This window comes from Pan troglodytes, chromosome 16, assembly GCF_028858775.2.
Source record: "Pan troglodytes isolate AG18354 chromosome 16, NHGRI_mPanTro3-v2.0_pri, whole genome shotgun sequence".
In the NCBI taxonomy this organism is placed as follows: Eukaryota; Metazoa; Chordata; class Mammalia; order Primates; family Hominidae; genus Pan; species Pan troglodytes.
Window position 1 is genome coordinate 16,124,727 of NC_072414.2, and position 12,884 is coordinate 16,137,610.

General features: G+C 33.2%; 1 long non-coding RNA gene across 2 annotated transcripts in view; it reads left to right on the forward strand.

Moving 5' to 3' along the window:
- The window catches only part of LOC129137117 (uncharacterized), a 78,697-nt gene that overhangs the window by 21,950 nt on the left and 43,863 nt on the right, over positions 1-12,884 (forward strand). For both annotated transcript variants that reach the window (XR_008539287.2, XR_008539286.2), the window contains exon 2: positions 1,375-1,422. This is a non-coding gene — a long non-coding RNA (uncharacterized LOC129137117). The remainder of the gene's footprint in view (positions 1-1,374; positions 1,423-12,884) is intronic.

Below are 12,884 nucleotides of genomic sequence, written 5' to 3' on the forward strand. Positions count from 1 at the left end.
TAAAATATAGCACAATAAAATAAGGTTAGGAAATGATTGCATATTACTCTCTGAGAGGAAGAATGTTATCTGTTGGTAGAATTAATAAAGTTACTCATTTCTTATAAGAAGTAAAGATATATTGGCCGGGTGCGGTGGCTCGCGCCTATAATCCCAGCACTTTGGGAGGCTGAGGCAGGCGGATCACAATGTCAGGAGATTGAGACCATCCTGGCTAACACGGTGAAACCCCATCGCTACTAAAAATACAAAAAATAAGACGGGCGTGGTGGCGGGCACCTGTAGTCCCAGCTATTCAGGAGGCTGAGGTAGGAGGATAGCGTGAACTTGGGAGGCGGAGTTGCAGAGAGCCGAGATCATGTCACTGCACTCCAACCTGGGCTGCAGAGTGAGACTCCGTCTCAAAAAAAAAGAAAAAAGAAGTAAAGATATATCTATTAACCTGTATAGGTATATATAAGCTAAAAACAACCATTCAACTTTTGTGGGCATAGTAGTCTGTGTCAGGCATTTTTGTATAAATCATAAACATTTATTCTCATTCAAATAATAAATATATTATCTCACGGTTATAAAGGTATAATAAGTACAATTTTAAAAAATAGACAAACTTTTCTGAATATTTCCAGTACAGTGGTATATCATTTTTTTCCAATAAAATAAATAGAAAAATACTCAAACTCTGGGTAATATTTTGCAGAAAATGAATTAGTTACACTTATTCAAGTTGAATTATTCTAGTTCCTCAATTTTATATTCCAGAAAAATATATGCTGACTATATTTTTATGCTTTTTTATTAGAGAAGTTTATTGATACGTACATCACTTTTACTAATTCAGTTTTGAGCAAGGTGTGACTCTTTATTCAATTTTCCAAAGAGTTCCAAACCAAAACTTGTGGATTTCCAGTTGATCTGTATATCACCTTGCTACCTCTGGCTTTTTTCTCTCTAATACAGGTATAAGAATAACATTTAACAATAAATGATTTGTGAAGCCAGTTGAAAAATGTTCATGCTATATTAATCAACTTGATAAAATGCATTAAATTTATGAATTTCTACAGGTTTGTTAGTGCCTGGAATCTATAGGTAGAGACACCCATAAAAAAGTCTTATAATATAAGCTATATAACTTAGTGAAAAATCAATAAGGCATACTAATGTTTGCATAGGATGACAACCTGGTCATATTAATTTTTCTGAGAAAATAATCTCAAATGAAAAATCACTTCCCTAAAGCATTATTTGTTTTTATATCAGATTTATTTTAGTTCAACCAACATTTATTGCATGCTCTAAGTATTAGATATTGTGATTGGTCCTGGGAATGCTAAGATAAAAATTTCTCCTTTTCTAACCTTGAATTCACAGAGAGGTAGAAGCAAGAGAAGCATAAACATATAATTTCAATGCAATATGGTAAGTAAAATGATAGTGGTACTTTTTCTGAATTTTCAGATATCAATTATTTATTTATAAACCGTTCTTTAGAGGGTGATTTATTTTCTCTATAGACATCAACAAGATACACTTGCCTTGTATGGCAAAAATAAATTAATTTTAGCTTTGTGCAGATACATCCTATTGAGTTACAAAGTGATGCTATCAAACACCACTGACAATAACAAATTCAGGATTTATGGCTCTCTTTGTCTCTGTTTCTCTCCTCTCTCTCTCTCTCTCTCTCTCTCTGTGTGTATATATATACATATATGTATATTATACATATATAGTTTAGGATACATGTGTATTTATATATAATTTTATTTTTTAGAACAAAATTAAAAATAAAGTGTCTTTAAATGAAAGTGTGTTTGTAACACAATCTTATGACATCAGCATTAAAAAGGCTATTCAGAACACTTCCTCAAATTGAAACTGTTACCAATACTGAGTTAAATATTTTAAGACTACTTCATTATCTAGGAAATTTGAGAAGCAAATTAACTCTTTGCTCAGAGTATTGTGATACCATATCTTTTCTTGTAAAATAAGGTATTGTTTAATTATAAAATATTGTCAAATTTCTGAAAAAGTGTTTACATAAGTGTTAGGAATATGTTTAGCCCTGGGAGCCATGTGTTACTTATCATTGTACAGATCTTCTTGCTGACACGACTGGGTATGGTAGAAGGCCTGATAGGATTAACTGCAAGTAAAGCAGAAATTATTAAAAACAATATTGAGGCCAGGCAAGGTGGCTCATGCCTGTAATTCCAGCACTTTGGGAGGTCGAGGCAGGTGGATCACGAGGTCAGGCCTTCAAGACTAGCCTGACCAAGATGGTGAAACCCCGTCTTTACTAAAAATACAAAATTAGGTGGGCATGGTGGTGGGTTCCTGTAATCCCAGGCTGAGGAAGATAATTGCTTGAACCCAGAAGGTGGAGGTGGAGGTTGCAGTGAGTCGAGATCACACCACTGCACTCTAGCCTGGGTGACAGAGTAAGACAACGTCTCAAAAACAAAACAAACAAACAAACAAAAATTAAATTAACTGGATGTTAAATGTGGTTTCTTTACATTTACCAGAATTTCAGCCAAGGTCCTAATGGCCCCAAATAATAGGTGCTACATTATCAAGCAGATATATCAAGAGATTGTGATAATGTTAATGAAACCCCTTTGCTCATCACTCATTTCCAAAATTTATATTTTCAAAGGGAATTTTGTACAGAGTTCCTAAAAAAAGGGATCATGATGCCAATGTATTGCCTCACTGATTGCTAAATGAAGAGGACTAGAATGAAGCATTCAAAGAACGTGATGTGCCTCTGGGGCAACTGAAGGATTGCTATCTGACTTATGCATTTAAAACCTTCGAAGTGGAAGTTTGTCTGGAATGGTTTAGGCAAACAGACTGGGTTGGATTGAGAATTGAATGTATACATAAAATTTGGTTTGGTCAGATGAGAACATCAAATGTGGTAGCTAGATCACCGTTATTTATGAGATTTTTATTGGGTTGATTTGTCTTGAAAGAATCAAATCTAAGAGAAATGTTTGGAATAGCTAGATGACCCTAACAGAAGAAATCTTACTGGTCTTTACTGCTAAACCTAAGGAGATGAGAGTAAACATTAAGTGGCCAACTCAAAGAAGCATGGACTATGTTGAAACATGGACTATAGCTGCAATTTCCCAGTGGTGCAGTTTTCAAGCATTTTACCCCAGGAAAGAAAAAAATAAATAAATGAAAAGTAGCCATTTCACCATTCAGAAGATAGATACTGTTGCCCAGTGAAAACTACATGAATTATGTAATAGTTTTATGCTTGTTTCCCCCACTCACCATTCCAAAACTGTAAGACTTCAAGATAGAACAGGAGGTATGAAATTTTAACAGCACATAAAAAAATAGTGAACATTCTATCCCCGCACTTCATTGCCATTACTAAGGCTAAGGCAGGACAGAGTTTAGAATGCAGCAAAGCTTTGAAATGTATGAGATAATATCTCTAATATTCAAATGCACCATAAACTCAAAACTTAGAATCAATCCTATTTTTAAAATACTGAATGTGACAAGAAACGTTATAAAATTTTCAAGATATCAGTATATGATAGAAAGAGATGTATTGCTTTAGCACAAATCATTCTACAAAAAAAAAACAATTCTTCTAAAATGAATTACTTATCCATATCCTACAAATTTTCTTTTTTCTTTTTCTTTTTCTTTTTTTTTTTTTTTGAGACAGAGTTTCACTCTTGTTGCCCAGGCTGTAGTGCAGTGGCTTGATCTCAGCTTACTGCAAACTCTGCCTCCCGGGTTCAAGCAATTCTCTCGCTTCGGCCTCCCAAGTAGCTGGGATTACAGGTGCCAGCCACTACGCCCAGCTATTTTTTTGTATTTTTAGTAGAGATGGGGTTTCACAGTGTTGGCCAGGCTGGTCTTGGATGCCTGACTTCAGCTGATCCACCGGCCTTGGCCTCCTGAAATGCTGGGATTGCAGGCATGAGTTGCCGTGCCCAGCCACAAATTTTCTTTTACCTTGGAAAACATATATGCAAATATACTTGTCAACTATCCGACAAAGGTCTTCGGTATGTATGTATGGATTCATTGAACATTCTTTTTTTTTACATAATGAATATTTTATGATTTTTAGCTTTGGTTTTTTGAAATGAACCAATAAATTGAAGAGACACAAGAAGTAATATGTGTGTAAATACCAGCACGCTTAGCCCCTCAAATAAACCTCTTACAGGTGTCTGACTCCTAAATCCAATTTGACATTTTTTCAGAACTTGTCTTTATCAATTATTTACATTCTGCTTCATTTTCTGATTTGTTTTTTTACTTTCACACTCACTTATCATTGTTTTACACAATAGTTGTTTACTACAGTAACAATTATATCTGACATAAATGTACTGAGGAACAAAACAACCATCTTATGGCATACAAATTAGCAGTGGGAGAATGCTAACCCCAAACATATGCCAAGCCAGGGGCCAGGAAATCCAGGGATGTGGTTAGGCAGAAACTGGGAAGACACTTTATAGCGATTCCTATCTTTGTTACAGACATGAAGGAGATAAATTATAATATGTAAAAATGGCCCTCCCAGTCCTAAAGAGATTAAGTAAAAGTCTAGTACCTTTTAAAGATCTAAATAGGAAACACTTGTCATTTATTGTCTCTAAGGGCAGCCACTGTTAAGACTTCAAAAGAACCTTGGTCTCCACAATCTTTTATCTTAACCTGAACATTCCCTTTCTATCAATCCCAGGTCTTGAAACAAACTCAACCAATTATCAACCAGAAAATGTTTAAATTCACCTATAGCCTGGAACCAACCCCCAAACCCCAATACCTTCCCATCCCCCAAACCCCCTGCCACCCCCAACCCCTCCCACCCCCACTCCCTCTGCTTTGAGTTGTCCCGCCTTTCTGGATCAAACTGATGTATTTCTTAAGTGTAGTTAATTGATGTCTCATGCCTCTCTAAAATGTATAAAAGCAAGCCGCCTCCCAACCACCTTGGGCACATGTTCTCAGGACCTCCTGAGTGCTGTGTCACTGGCCATGGTGACTCATATTTGGCTTAGAATAAATCTCTTCAAATATATTTTTTTAAAGAAGAAAGAAAAAGGAAAAACAAATGCTTTTGCAGAAGCCAAGAAGAAAGTGAAGGGAAATAAATGAGAGTGGAAAAATGAGAGATCAATTGTGGTGAGTTATGCTTTTTTTGGCAATTAATTGCAACAAGTACCCAAAATGCCAATTATAACATAGTTTGCTATCTACCATTGCTTTATTTAACTGAAGTATTCAACCATAGATATAGAAAAAAGACTGACCTAGTTTAGAAAAGTTCTATCCTGATACATTTAAGCACTAGAGAGTATACACAAATAAAAACACAAACTTAACTTTTCTTAAAAACTTTTACTGAGTCAAATATTAAAAGAGAACACTTGTTTGTGAAGCATCTCATGAAGTTGATTTTTGATTTTTCAGTCCTTCAGTAACTAATAATCTTTATTTTGACATTGATGGTTATCTGATGGAAGAATAACTGCAAGATATTAATAATAGAAATCATTTGCATCAGCCGAGTACAGTGGCTCACTCCTGTAATCCCAGAACACTGGGAGGCCAAGGTGGGCAGATCACTTCAGCCCACGAGTTGGAGACCAGCCTGGGCAATGTGGCAAAACTTGTTTCTACTAAAGATACAAAAATTAGCTGGGCATGGCGGCATGTGCCTGTAGTCCCAGCTACTCAGGAGGCTGAGATGGGAGGATTGCATGAGCACACTGCACTTCGGCCTGGGCAACATAGTAAGATCCTGTCACAAAAAAAAAATCATTTGTGTCATATGATTTTTGTATCAAAGCTTTCAGAAAAAGGAGTGGAAAGAAAATTTAAAAAGCTTTTGTCCATCATTCTTAGATGTCATATTCAATTAAATATTTCTTCAGACTTAATAAAAAAATTGAACAATAATAACAAGTGTGATTTTATTTCCATTAACCTGAAATTTACTGCTATTTCAAATTCTACACAATTTAGAGTTTTTAAGATTAAAAACAAGAAATATTAAATAGAAGTTACAATATTTTTGAAGTAATTGGTGAGAATTTGTTTAATAATGCCTACATATTTGGTAATTTGATCTTAGTTCTACAAATTTCACTATCACAAACTCTTCCCTGTCCGTTACCTCAGCTACAAGATTTATCAGACTGTCAATGATAACTATGTCACATATGGTAGTGCCCTTTGCTTTAATGAGGGTGATTAGCTAAAATTGATGTTCATTGCCTTAATACAGACATACTATATTTAGATATATTTAACTCTATTACACATACTGCAAACACATACTCTTGTTGTCTTCTACACTATTATATATTTTACTTGTTATAGTAGATATTTATTTTCGATGGATAACTAAGTATAATAAAATAGATAGCAGAGGAATTAACTATCTCATATGGATATCATTTCACCTGATCTTGATGAACAAGGAAATGGGTGATTTACCCAGGAATAAATATAAAGTTCTGTATGGTTTGGAAAGCACAAATGGTCACCTAATTTTGAAACACTTTAGGTAAATTCCCATTCAGAAAAACATTTATCACTTATATAACTAATGAAATGCTTAGGGGAAAGTGTTTTGGCTGACAAAGAACCATACTTTGCTTTTAGAGACTATTTTTATATTTGAATATTTCATAAAAACTATTTCTAAGCCAAGAAAAAAAAACTAAATAAAAAGGCAAAAATCTATTTTTGAAAGTGAAATATTTATGTATAACTGTAGTTAGAAAAGAAGTGGAAATCCGTATGTGATTTCAGATGATTGCGTATTTTATAACTATTAGGGATAAAGTGCATTAGAGCTTCCTGTTGCCAGTTGCTGAAAGGCTTTGATTCAGAGGTAGCATCTGTACAAAAAGATACTGCCATTTTTATGGTAAATGCTTTTTAAATTGAACTAGAAAGTAAATAGTCACACATTTTGAAAAAAATATGAATTTTTAAAAGTCTGTGTTTGAACATCAATAAAGAAACCAACGTAACTATGAATTAAGAGAAATCTAGAAATACTTTATTTAAACAAAAACATTGCAAACATTTATGTCATAATATTTACTTTCTTAAAATAGAAACAAAAGCAGTTGGAGATTTAATTCACTATAAGAAAGAAAAGTTTTTGTACATAATGTTTTCTAAGGTAGTAAATGTAAACCTAAATAACATGGCATGGAATGAAAATAAATTACTGAGAATGGCTTTGTATTGATTACGTATGTTCTGAAATTTTTCCATATTGAAACAAATCTACACAGTGGAGGAAAATATGTACTTAAAACTGGCATCTGATGTGATTAGTGTATTACATACATACAAATTTGCAATAGTCTCTGAAGAGAAAATGAGATTTCTACCTTTTCCATTTCCAATTCAGTCCAGTCATTTTGGTGTATTTCTCTGATAGTGTCTCTATTAAAATGTAATTTATTTTATTGTATTTCTATAAATTCATGGAGAGCAACTGTAATTTTGTTACATCCATAGGTTGCATAGTGAAGTCAGGATGTTCAGCATATTCATCACCTGAAAAGCATACCTTGTACTCATTAAGTCTCCCCCAACTCTTCCAAGTCTTCATGTCCAAGTCTCTATCATTGCACACTCTATGTCCATGTGAACGTATTAATTACCTCCCATTTATAAATGAGAACACGCAGTATCTGTCTTTCTGTGTCTGACTTTCATCTAAGATAATGTCCTCCAGTTCCATCCAAAATGCTCCAAAATACATGTTTCATTAGTATATTATTTTTAAAGGCTGAATTGTATTCCATTGTGTATATCATCATATTTTCTTATCTTTAGGTGGAAATCTTTTTTATTATACTTTAAGTTCTGGGGTACATGTGCAGAACTTGCAGGTTTGTTATGTAGGTATACACGTGCCATAGTGGTTTGCTGCACTCATCAACCTGTCATCTACATTAAGTCTTTCTCTAAATGCTATCCATCCCCTAGCCCCTCACCCTCTGACAGGCTGTGGAGTGTGATGTTCCCCTCCTTGTGTCCATGTATTCTCGTTGTTCAACTCCCACTTATGGGTGAGAGCATGCAGTGTTTGGTTTTGTGTTCTTGTGTTAGCTTGCTGAGAATGATGTTTGCCAATTTCATTCATGTCCCTGCAAAGGACATGAACTCATCATTTTTTATGGCTGCATAGTATTCCATGATGTATATGTGCCACATTTTCTTTATCCAGTCTATCATTGGTGGGCATTTGGGTTGGTTCCAAGTCTTTGCTATTGTGAACAGTGCTGCAATAAACATATGTGTGCATGTGTCTTCAGAGTAGGATGATTTATAATCCTTTGGTTATATACCCAGTAATGGGATTGCTGGGTCAAAATGTATTTCTAGTTCTACGTCCCTGAAGAATCACCACACTGTCTTCCACAATGGTTAAACTAATTTACACTCCCACCAACAGTGTAAAAGCATGCCTATTGCTCCACATTCTCTCCAGTATCTGTTGTTTTCTGACTTTTTAGTGATCTCCATTCTAACTGCAGTTAGATGGTACCATCTCACATTTTCTTTATCAAATCATCTATTGGTGGACACTTAGGTTGATTCAGTATGTTTGCTACTGTGAATAGTGCTGTGATAAGTGCTGGTATGTTTATGATATAAGGATTTCAAATAGACTGTAAGAGTGTAAAAAGTTTCCACTGAACTTTGGACTGGAAATATGATAAGAGAAGATCCTTTCACTAATAGAGGCGGAGTGTTAAGAGATAAAATCAATAACTAATTTTATACTGCACTAAACAGGGAAGAAAGAGAAAGTGAGAAAAAAGCAAGTTTTGTGGTTGGCCAGGTTTTGGATTACATAACGAAAATAGACAAACATACTTTATTAAGCATATTGCATAACCTATGCTACTTTCAGCTGATTTATATTCATTTAATCCCTCATTCAACTTAATATAATATCCTCCTTTCCTTCCTGGCTTTCTACCTGCCTGTTCTCATTCATTAACTTGTTTTAGCCAATGAGTCATGAGTAGCTACTCTGTTCAGGCATTATTCTCAGTTCTAGTGATACAGTAGCATACAATTTTAACAAAATATCTGCCCTTATGAAGCTACATTTTAGAGGAAGGAACTCAGTGAACAAGTCAACAGAAAAGTATAAAATATTTTAGAATACAAATAATTGGTATGAAGGAAAACCAGTCAAATGAGGGGTAAGACATATTCAAGGTAGAGAACAATCTACAATTACACTGAGCCCTGAACAAAGAGAGAAAATAAGCTATACATAAATTTGGGGAAGAACATTTCAGGAAGAGGGAAGTGTACAGGCTCTAATGAAATCAAAAAGCTAGTGTATTCCAAAAAGAGCAAAAAATCATAATGCTTGAAATTGAATTGAATGAGCAATGAGAAGAATAGTAAAAATGAGATCAAACAATAATCTAGAGCTAGATCAGAAAAAAGTCTAAAAGCTAAAATGAAGGTATGCATCTTATTCTAGAGTGTGAAGAGATCTGATCAGGAGAACTACATGATCTGATTACTATTTCAAAATAAGGATTCTTGATGCTATTTGGAAAATGATGGCCTACTATAATGATAAGAGATTATTTTAAATATGTAGTAATGAGATAAAATGACATGAATGAATGTTTTTATTTATAATGAGCATACAAGTGTGTAGCCTCTTTAGTACTTGTATACTTGGAAGCAGTTTATTCTCCAAAGTTTTTTTTCTTTATTTCTTCTCTAACTTGTTTATTCTTTTTAAATTTAATGTCAATATAATATGCTTTAACTTTAAACATTTAGGTGCTTTATGAGTGGAATCTCAGTTAAAAAATGTTATTATTCAGTAGGTACTAAATTGAGTTCCTGTTTTACTTTACAAACCAAGCACCATAGGTTGTTACAGAAAACCATTATAAGTCAAATTTTTTAAAAGTTTCTTCAGTGAAGTAGACATTACAAAAGTTATATTTAAACAAAACACTATAAACTCAAGTCACAGAGGCAAAGAGAAACTATTGTATTTGCTTTGAGCATCTACACATTGTAAAAAAGGTTATTGAATGCAATTCAAATCTAACTTCATTTGAGGATAACCCCAGGCACTTTGTGCCTGTATTTCTTGTAGTTTTGTACTGACTATTGGAAACTCATTCAGTTTTGCCTTAAAGCACCCAGTAACCTATGAACAAAATGCATAAAAACTATTACATGATGTTTAGCCTCTGTAGACCAAACATGACAGGTATATGCAATTGCATAGTGCTGATGACTCACAAAAACAAAACAAAACAAAACAAAACAAAAAATTCTGTCCTCAGACTGATTTGTGAAAGTAACTATTTAATCTAAAAATAAACTGAAGAGTGAAAATGAGAATTAGCAAATAGAGTTGAAGGTGTGTGTCAAAATGGATTGTATTTTATATAGCCTTTTACTATAATTATTCTTATAACAGGACTTGTTTTCCTCTATTAGACTGCAAATGTGTTGGTTACTGAGGCGGTTGCACTTGTTTTTGTATCACTTATGAAACCTAGTATGGTGCTTTGTATTATAATAATCATTCATTAGATATTATATGAATGATTTGAATTATATTTCATAGTAGCTCAAAGTTAGTCTTGATGGATAAATGAATGTAATACAACCATATACATTATTAGTAAGGAACTTAATAATATCGTGAAGTATCTTTAACTAAAGTAATAATTAAAAAGTAGGAGTAAACCATAATAAGTTCAAATTTAGAATTTGATAGATAATGGAGATTACTTTTTAGGCCTAAATATTGAAGGATAGATGTTTATGAAACTTTGAGGTTCAAATTATTTGTAGAACTGTTTATTTAATATTATATTCAAGATATTAACATGACAACAATAGGAAAATGTATAAGAGATTTTTAAAACACATCCTGAAAGCATGGAAATAACCATATATCTTAGCCTAATGCATGAAATAGTATAGCAAATATAAGCAGGATGTTTTTATTTTTATTTTAAAATTGTGTTTATCACTGGGTAGGGATAATAAATTTATTCTATTTATTTTTTGCTGTTAAACATATACTTTAATAAACTAAACACATTTGTTTCTGCAGTGGATGGAAATATGTTTGTCACAGGTAAAATTGTCACTTGGGTAAATTTTATCTCAAGCAACTCCTTTTTAGTTTTAATACTTTCTATGTTGCCCAAATCAAGTCTTATTTCCATGAATCACTGTTTTATGTAATAATTTTCTTGGTGAAGTCAATTTACATAGTTTTGGTACTTTCATGTCAGATTTCTAAGGTAGTGTAATTTAGTTTAGAGGAAGAATTTCTACACAGATCATGTAATTGTCTCTTCATTATATATCAGGGTAAAATCTATAAAAAACAAAATTGGTTTGAAAACAAAGCTGTCATTACTTGCAAGATGAAAACAGAAAAATTACAAGTGTTTATTAAAACACAGAAGTATATTCCTGTGCAAATTAGCCCAGATTCTGAAGTGAAAGACAGGACTTTTGAGAGATTTTGAGTCCAAGGGTTCACCTCTTCAAACACAACAGAAAAAACTCTAATTTTTTTATTTTTAAATCTAATCAGTTTATATATGCCCAGGTCCAGCAAAAAAAAAGCTGGGTTGATGATGTGTTTTGCAGTTATTCAAGCTAGTTTGAAAGAGTACCTGGCAGTGATTGTGAAGACCAATGATTATGCTACTAAGGTCTCTCAATTGCCAGACCCCCACCAAGTATTTTTTAAATATGCTATTGTGTTTTGAAACTCAAAACCTCGTATTTTTGTTAATCTAGTTACCTGCCAAACCAAACAGGAATCCAAAGTTTCATAACCCTGCTGTGTTCTCTGGTTACTAGAAATAAGCATATTTCTGATGTTTTAACAACCTTTTAAAATAATAATTTCTAATAATGAAATAGAATATTTCTATTTTAAGTAGCTATTGGGTATATCTTTACATAACTAGATGATTATATTAAATGGGTTTTTTAGATGCATGATGTGCATGGGTAGATATTTTTAAAACGAAATATGTTTTTTCCTTTTTTACTTAAATTTCTTTTTAGAACATACTGTTATGAACATTAACATTTATTCAAGTCCTTGGGACAATTCTTCTTCAGTTACCCAGTTAAAATTTTCATGATCTCTGCAAAACACAGATTAGAAATATAAAATAACATAAATTTTAGAATACAGTGAGATGACTTACACAACAATTTGATAATATTTTATATAATATTTTATGATTAACCAGTTAACTGAAACCTCAAAACCTGTATTAACTGATTAATATTGTAGCAAAATGTCAGTTCATGTTATTGTATCAATCACTTCTGGATACATGATTATGCTGTCGTGATATGATTTCTAACAATTGTCTTGTCATTTTTAGCTTTTACTATTATAATTTTAATTAGAATATATTAAAGTCACTATGTCATAACAGACTTTATATTGTGCCATGCAGTCCTATTGCTCTTTTGTTTCAAATATCATATAGTCTAAAGCAATGATTCTCATTAAATACATGCATCAAAATCAACTGCAGTTATTACATGCTAACTCAAACTTACAAAATCAAGCTCTCTGTGATCCTGGTTAATACATCTAAGTACTTGAGCCAATAATCCAAGTGCTTTGGGGGGTCGAGGTGAGAGGATAGCATGTGGCCAGAAGTTCAAGACCAGCCTGGGCAACATAGCGAGACTCCATCTCCACAAAAAAAATGTTAAAAATTAGCCAGACATGGTGGTGCATGTCTTAGTTCTAACTACTCAGGAGGCTGAGAAAGGAAGATTACTTTAGCCCAGGAGCTCAAAGGTGCAGTGAGCTG